Source organism: Leopardus geoffroyi, chromosome C2 (assembly GCF_018350155.1).
Source record: "Leopardus geoffroyi isolate Oge1 chromosome C2, O.geoffroyi_Oge1_pat1.0, whole genome shotgun sequence".
In the NCBI taxonomy this organism is placed as follows: domain Eukaryota; kingdom Metazoa; phylum Chordata; class Mammalia; order Carnivora; family Felidae; genus Leopardus; species Leopardus geoffroyi.
This window is the reverse complement of record NC_059333.1, coordinates 43,866,068-43,874,690: the sequence shown is the minus strand read 5'-3', so window position 1 is coordinate 43,874,690 and position 8,623 is coordinate 43,866,068.

Below are 8,623 nucleotides of genomic sequence, written 5' to 3'. Positions count from 1 at the left end.
TAATAAGCTCTGACAACACCAAGCAAGCAGAAGAAAGAAACAAAACAAAACAAAACAAAAAAACAAAGAGCAGAATTCTTTCCAGAAAGCTTAAGGCAAAAACATTGGATACATCTTAAAATGGATAAATATATATACACCAGAATTCTATACCCATAAAAATATATCTCTCAATATAAAAGTGAATAATATTCACTTCTTCAGACAAAATCTGACAGATTTTTAGCAAAAGATTTACACTACAAGAACTACTAAAGGCAGAAAGAATATAACAGAACCCTGGATTCACATAATGATATTAAGATAAAATAATTTTTAACCTTAAATATGCTAACAGATCAGTAGCTAATCAAAGCCAAATTTTAAACCATCTGATACTGTGTTCATATCATAGGCTAAGTGAAATACATGGCAACACTAGCTCAAGGGTGGAAGGAGGAGAAATAGAGAATGTGCTACTATAATGTGCTTGCACTGTATATGAAGTGGTATAATGTAATTCAAAGGTAAACTGTAAGTAAGTAATTAAAGAAATATATAGTAAACCCTGAGGCAACCACTAAAAAGAAATTTTAAAATATATAAATATAACATGCCAATAGAAAATATTAAATGGAAAGGAAAATGCTGAATTAAATTGAAAGGGGGCAAATAAAAAAGATATAAACAAAGAGGAGATGGAACAAATAGAAAACAGAATACAACCATATCAGTATCAGTTTTAATGTGCATGGCCTAAAGACATTAATTGAAAGACAGAAATTGTCAGATTGATTAAAATAGGAACAGCCCATTTTAGGGGTACCTGGGTGGCTCAGTCAATTAAGCATCTGACTTCGGCTCAGGTCATGATCTCGCAATTTGTGAGTTCAAGCCCCGTGTTGGGCTGTGTGCTGACAGCTCAGAGCCTGGAGCCTGCTTCAGATTCTGTGTCTCCCTCTCTCTCTGACTCTTTCCCGCTCACGGTCTGTCTCTCTCTCTCAAAAATAAACATTAAGATTTTTTTAAATCACCATTTTAAATATAAAGATATTAAAAAGTTAGTAAAAGAAAGAAAAGCTTTAGCGTGTAAACAATACCCGTAAGTAAAGACACATTTCAAAACATAGAATATTATCAAGAAGAAAAGAGAATTGTATAGGTATAAAAAGGTCAATTTTCCAACAAGATATAACAACCCTACATGTTTACATGATTACTTGATTAGTAAGACTCAAAATCCATTAAGTCAAAAATAAGTAAAACTACAGAATAGAAACAACACTAGGAGAATTTAACACACTTCTTTTTCATAAGTTGATACAACTGGGAGAAATAACATTTGTACAGATATAGAAAACCTGAGGAACACTATCAATTAATTTGACCTAATGATCTCAAACATTCCCCTAACAATGTATATTAAACCTTCACCAAGACTTTTTTTATACTACATAAGACAAACTTCTGTATACAATTAAAAGGAGAGAAATTATATGCAGTATTTCTCAGCCCATGATTGAATTAAACTAGAAATCAATAACAGAAAGATAAGTTTAATAATCTCTGTATTTGAAAATGAAACAATAAAATCTTGAATAACTCATGGCCCAAAGTGATACTCTCAGAGTAAATTAATAATGTTTTGCATTGAATAAAACTGAATAAACAAGAAATAAAATTCAGCTAAAGCAAGGTTTAAAGGAAAAGTTGTAGTACCCAAGGCTTAGTCTAGAGAATGAGAAAGGCCCAAAAAATAGAAATATGATAAATGAATTACATTGAAAATAGAAAACAATAGGAAAAAAATGAAACCAGAAGCTGGCTCTTTGAAATACCAATAAAGCTGAGAAAACTCTAGCCAAAGTGACAAAGAAGAATAAAAAAAGAAGGAAGACATAAATTACTATTTTCATAAACAAAAAGGGAATATTGCCACAGATCTCACAGATAATAAAGGCTAATCAATTAATATTACCAACCACTCTATATCCATAAATTCAAAAAGTAAATAAGTATGCAAATTTCTTGAAATACATAACCTGCTAACACTAGATATAGTACTATATCTATTAAAGTAATTAAGTACACACTGAAAACCTTCCAAAAATAACAAAAACCAAAACACAGTCCATGCCTAGATATTTAGTGAATTCTAACAAATGTTTAATGAAGAAATCATACCAATTTATACAATCCTTCTATAAAATGGATACAATTAAATGATTTATTAAACCAGAATTACTCTAATTCCAAAACCAGGGAAAACTTAAGATGTGCTTATACACTTTGCCTCATAATCATAAATACAAAAATGCTAAACAAAATATCAAATCAAATCGAGTAACATATAAAAAAGATTAAAAAAAATACAATCAAGTACTGTTTATTCTAGCAATTCAAGGTTCTTTCAAAGTTCAAAAATTAAGCAGTGAGGAGACGTCTGGAAAGATGATGGAATAGGAAGGCCTGAGCTCACCTCCTCCTGCAGACAGACCAAGATTACAGTCACCTCAATGCAACTATGCAACTAACTCTGAGAGCTATCTGGGGACTGGGAGAACAGATTTTCCACAGTTAATTCTGGAGAGGAAGCCATATTGAAAAACATAGGATGGGTGGAGACGCAGTTGGGAACCAACAGTCTCTGGTGAGACTAATGACAAACAGGAGGGACACCTCTAAACATGAAGAAGCAAGAGAATCAGACCCCACACCACGCCTCTCAGGCATGGGGGACTCACATTAGGAAAATGAATCCCCATGAGATTTGGCTTTGAAGGCCAGTAAGGCTTAGCTTTGTATGTTCTTACAAACCCTGGGGCTTGGCTCTGGGAAAGCCAGAGGGCACTAGAAAACTGAGCCTGTCTTTAAAGAGCCATCATAACAGTTAACCCAGCTGAGCTACAGCCTAGAAGCAACAGTTTGAAAAACACTGGGGTATACAGAGAGATCTATTTACTAGTCTTGGAACATGCATGGAAGGAGCAGCAATCTTCAGGAAATTTCTCCAGGAACAAAAGAGCTTGAAGGCATCATTTGTCTCCCCATTCTCAGCAGCCTACATAACAGGACACTTACAGGAATCAATGGGCCACTCTCCCCCTATTTTGCTAGCACTGCTAGCCCTGTCTTCCATATTCTCCTGTGGATCCATCCAACACACCCCACTACAGAGAAGTCCTTCCAATGCAGTTCCTGCCATATCACATGCTGCAAGAAGTTCCAACAGGAAATGGTGTCACTCCAAAGTGACTCCTGCCCTAGGAGGGAAAAGATAACCACATGTACCAGTGCACCTGAAATCCCAGAAGCTTAACCCTTATACCTAGCAGCACAGATACAGAGCCCTGCTAATCAGTTTGACTGTGGCACCAAAAGAGGGACTGGGGCAGGCATCTGGTCTACCTGCAGGCCCTACTCTCCAACAAAACTCTCTCAAGGAACAATGCAGAGAGAGCCTCTGCATTAGGTGTGACTGCAGCCCCAGCAGATAGGCTGAGGGCAGGCATCTAGTCTGACTACTGATACCACCCAACTACAAGCCTGTAGCAAGCCCAGACTGACTGCTTAACAGCACAGGGGCCAAAACCTGCCTATGCACCTACAACAGGCAAAGGGCAATTGCAGTCTACCAGACTGAGGGCAAACATGTGGCCTAGACACAACAGTGGGGTACACACAAGCCACACAGTAGACATTCTTGAAGCTCCTCCTTTTACACAGGGAGCCTTCTGCTACAGGATACCATAGAACCTCTTCTTTCTAAAGGTGACTACTTTCAAGACACAGAAGATGTGGCTGGCTTTCCAAATACATAGAAACAAACAGAGAGTTGGACAAAATGAGGCATCAGAGAAATATGTACCAAATTAAAGAAAAAGAAAAAAAAATCAAAAGAGTGAAATGAAATGGAGATAAGCACTATGCTTAGTAAAGAATTCAAAGTAACAGTTATAAAGGTACTTATTGGACTTGAGAAAAGAATGGAGTATCTCAATGAGACCATCAACAAAAAGACTGAAAATATACAAAAAAAAGTCAAAGATGAAGAACTCAATAACTGAAATAATAATAACAATAAATACACTAGAGGAAATCAATAGCAGATTAGAGGAGGCAGAAGAGCAGATAAGCAACTTGGAAGACAGAGTCATGGAAAGCAATCAAGCTGAACAGAAGAAAGAAAAAAGAATAATAAAAACAGAACATGTCAAGGGAACTAGGTGACATCAAGCATAATAATATTCACATTATAGGGATCTTAGAAAGAGAAGAGAGAAAAGAAAGCAGAAGACTTATTTGAAGAAATAATAGCTGAAAACTTTCTGAATCTGGGGAAAGAAACATAAATCCAGATCTCCCAACAGAGAGACCCAATGAAATCAACTCAAGGAGATCCATACCAAGACATATAATAATTAAAATGACTAAAAATAGTGATAAAAGAGATAATTTTTAAAATACCAAGAAAAAAGAAAAGATTTACATACAAGGGAAACCCCATAAGGTTATCATTTGATTATTCAGCAGAAACTTTGCAGACCAACAGGAAGTGGCAGGATATATTTGAAACACTGAAAAGGAAACACATTTGTAACCAGAATACTAAACCCAGCAAGGTTATCATTCAGATTAGAAGGAGAGATAAAGAGTTTCTGAGACAAACAAAAGTAAGGTAGTCCATGACTAAACCAACCTTACAATAAAGTTAAAAAGAATTTTTTGAGTAGAAAACAAACAAACAAAGAAACAAAAAACAAACCATAATCAGGAGTAAGGAAATAATGAAAGAAAAAAAAAAAAACTATTCAAAGGTAAATGCAAACATATAATAAAAGTAGTAGATTAATCGTTTATAAAACCAGTGTAGAGGTTAAAGCACAAAACCAGTGAAATCAGTTATTAATATAAAAATCAGTTGAGGGATTCACAAAATTAAGGGATATAAAGTATGTCATCATATGCACAAAACGTGGTGGAGATAAAAATTTAATGCTTTTAGAATGAGTTCAAACTTAAGTGACCATCAACTTAATATAGACTGTTACGTGCATGTTATATATGAACTTACTGGTAATCACAAATCAAAAAGCCTATTTAATAGATATACAGCAAATAAAGAGAAAGGAATCCAGGCATTAACACTAAAGAAAGCCATCAAACCAAAGGGAACAAAGAAAGAAGAACAGAAAACTACAAAAGCAACAATAAAACAAGTAACAAAATGATAGTAAATACATGCATATCAATAACTACTTTAAAAATATTTTTTTAATGTTAATTCATTTTTAAGAGATAGCGTGTACAAGCTGGGGGGAGAGGCAGAGAGAAAGGGAGACACAGAATCCAAAGCAGGCTCCAGGATCTGAGCTTCTAGCGCAGAGCCCGACATGGAGCTCAAACCCATGCACCGCGAAATCATGACCTGGGCCAAAGTTGGACGCTTAACCGACTGAACCACCCAGGCACCCCTACTTTAAATGTAATAGGACTAAATGCTCCAATCAAAAGATATAGTGTGACTGAATGGATAAAAAGGCAAGATTCATATCTATATGATGCTACCGCAATCAGACAAGAAAAATAAATAAAAGGCATCCAAATCTGTAAGGAAGAAATAAAACTCTTACTATTGAAGATGACATAATTCTATATATAGAAAATCCAAGAGACTCTACCCGAGAACTGCTAGAACTGATAAACAAATTTAGTAAAGTTGTAGGATACAAAATCAACGTACAGAAGTCTGTTGTATTTCTATACACTAATAATGAAGCAGCAGAAAGAGAAATTAAGAAAACAATCCCAATTTACAATTACATGAAAAGAATAAGATACTCAGGAAAAAACATAACCAAGGAGGTGAAAGACATGTATTCCAATAAATATAAAACATTGATGAAAGAAATTGAAGATGACATAAACAAATGGAAAGATTTCATGCTCATGGATTGGAAGCAAACTACAGATTTATTTTTTTTTTAATATTTTTTTTTTTTTTTCAACGTTTATTTATTTTTGGGACAGAGAGAGACAGAGCATGGACGGGGGAGGGGCAGAGAGAGAGGGAGACACAGAATCGGAAACAGGCTCCAGGCTCCGAGCCATCAGCCCAGAGCCTGACGCGGGGCTCGAACTCACGGACCGCGAGATCGTGACCTGGCTGAAGTCGGACGCTTAACCGACTGCGCCACCCAGGCGCCCCAGCAAACTACAGATTTAATGTAATCTCTCTCAAATACCAACAACATTTTTCACAGAACGAGAATAATCTTTTTTTTTTTTTTTTTTCAACGTTTATTTATTTTTGGGACAGAGAGAGACAGAGCATGAACGGGGGAGGGGCAGAGAGAGAGGGAGACACAGAATCGGAAACAGGCTCCAGGCTCTGAGCCATCAGCCCAGAGCCTGACGCGGGGCTCGAACTCACGGACCGCGAGATCGTGACCTGGCTGAAGTCGGACGCTTAACCGACTGCGCCACCCAGGCGCCCCAGAACGAGAATAATCTTAAATGTGTATGGAATCACAAGTTGCCTGAATAGCCAAAGCAATCTTGAGAAAGAACAATGAAGCTGGAGAGATGACAATCCCAAAATTTAAGATATATTACAAAGCTGTAGTAATCAAAACAGAATGGTAGTGGCACAAAAATGACACCTATATCAGTGGAACAGAATAGAGCCAAGGAATAAACCTGCACTTATACAGTCAATTAATCTACAACAAAGGAGTTAAGAACATACAATGGGGAAAACAGAACAAACAAATGGTTCTGAGAAAACTGGGCAGCTACATGCAAAAGAATGAAACTGGATCACTTTCCAACACCATATACAAAAATAAACTCAAAATGAACTAAAGACCTAATATAATTCCTGAAACCATAAAATTCCCAGAAGAAAACATAGGCTGTAATTTCTTTGACATTAGCCATAAAAGTACTTTTCTAGATGTGGCTCTTTAGGCAAAGGAAACAAAATCAAGCTATCAGGACCAAAAAACTTGCACCAAAATAAAAATCTTTTGCACAGCAAAGGAAACCAACAACAAAACAAAAAGGCAATGTATTGAATAAGACAAGATATTTTCAATAATATCTAATAAAGGCTAATAAAAGGCTCATATCCAAAAAATATAAAGAATATATAACTGAACACCAAAACATCCCACATATAATCCAATTAAATAATAGACATTTTTTTTTTCCCAAAGAAGACATACAGATGTCCAACGGGCTCATGAGAAGATGTTCAACAACACTATTTATTATCAGACAAGTACAAATAAAAACCATAATGAGATATTACCTCACACCTGTCAGAATAGCTAAAACAAAAAAGACAAGAATTAACAAGCATTGGCAAGAAGGTGGAGAAAAAGGAACTCCTGTGCACTGTTGGTGGGAATGCAAATTGGTGCAGTATGGAGTTTGCTGAAAAAATTAAAACTAGGATTACTATATGACCCAGTAATTCCACTACTGGGTATTTACACAAAGAAAATTAAAATGTTAATTTAAAAAGATATATGAACAATGGGGCGCCTGGGTGTCTCAGTCGGTTGAGCGACCAACTTCGGCTCAGGTCATGATCTCATGGTTTGTAAGTTCAAGCCCCGCATTGGGCTCTGTGCTGACAGCTCAGAGCCTGGAGCCTGCTTCAGATTCTGTGTCTCCCTCTCTCTCTGGCCCTCCCCCACTCATGCTCTGTCTCTGTCTCAGAAATAAGCATAAAAAAATTAAAAATAAAATAAAAATAAAAAGATATATGAACACTTATGTTTATTGCAGAATGATCTATAGCCAAGATATGGAAGCAATCCAAGTATCCACCAGCAGATAAATGGATAAAAAAAGTGTGGCATATACGTACAATAGAATATGACTTAGTCATTAAAAATAATGAGATCTTGCCATTTGTGACAACATGGACAGACCTGGAAGGCATAATGTTAAATAAAAAAATGTCAGAGAAAAACAAATACCATTTGATTTCACTCACATGTGGAATCTATGAAATAAGAAAAAGAAAGAAAAAATGAAACAAACAAAAAAAAGAGACATTTAAATACAGAACAAATTGCTGGTCGCCAGAAAAAAGGGAGGTGAAGTGAGGGGCAATATAAAAGAGATAAAGTGTACACTTATCTTGATGAGCAATGAGTAACATATAATATTATTGAATCATTATATTGTACACCTAAAACTAATATAATACTGTATGTTAATTATATACTTCAATAAAAAATTAATGAAAATTACATTAACTTACTAAAGCAAATGTAGAATAAACGTTTTGTATAACTCACCATTTGTTCATAATAAAACTGAACAAACTAAGGGTAGAAATTCCCTTATAAATAAAGGATATCTATAAAAGCTAACCTCATACATAATGAGAAAATATGGATTTCTTTCTCTTAAAGTTGGTTACATGACTATAAGATGTCTTCTAACACCATTCCTATTTAACATCGTACCACAAGTTCTAGGCATTGCAGTAAGGCAAGAAAAATAAATAAATTATATTCAGGGGCACCTGGGTGGCTCAGTCAGTTCAGTGTCCCACTTTGGCTCAGGTCATGATCTCGCAGTTTGTGAGTTCGGGCCTCTCATTGGACTCTGTGTTCATAGCTCAGAG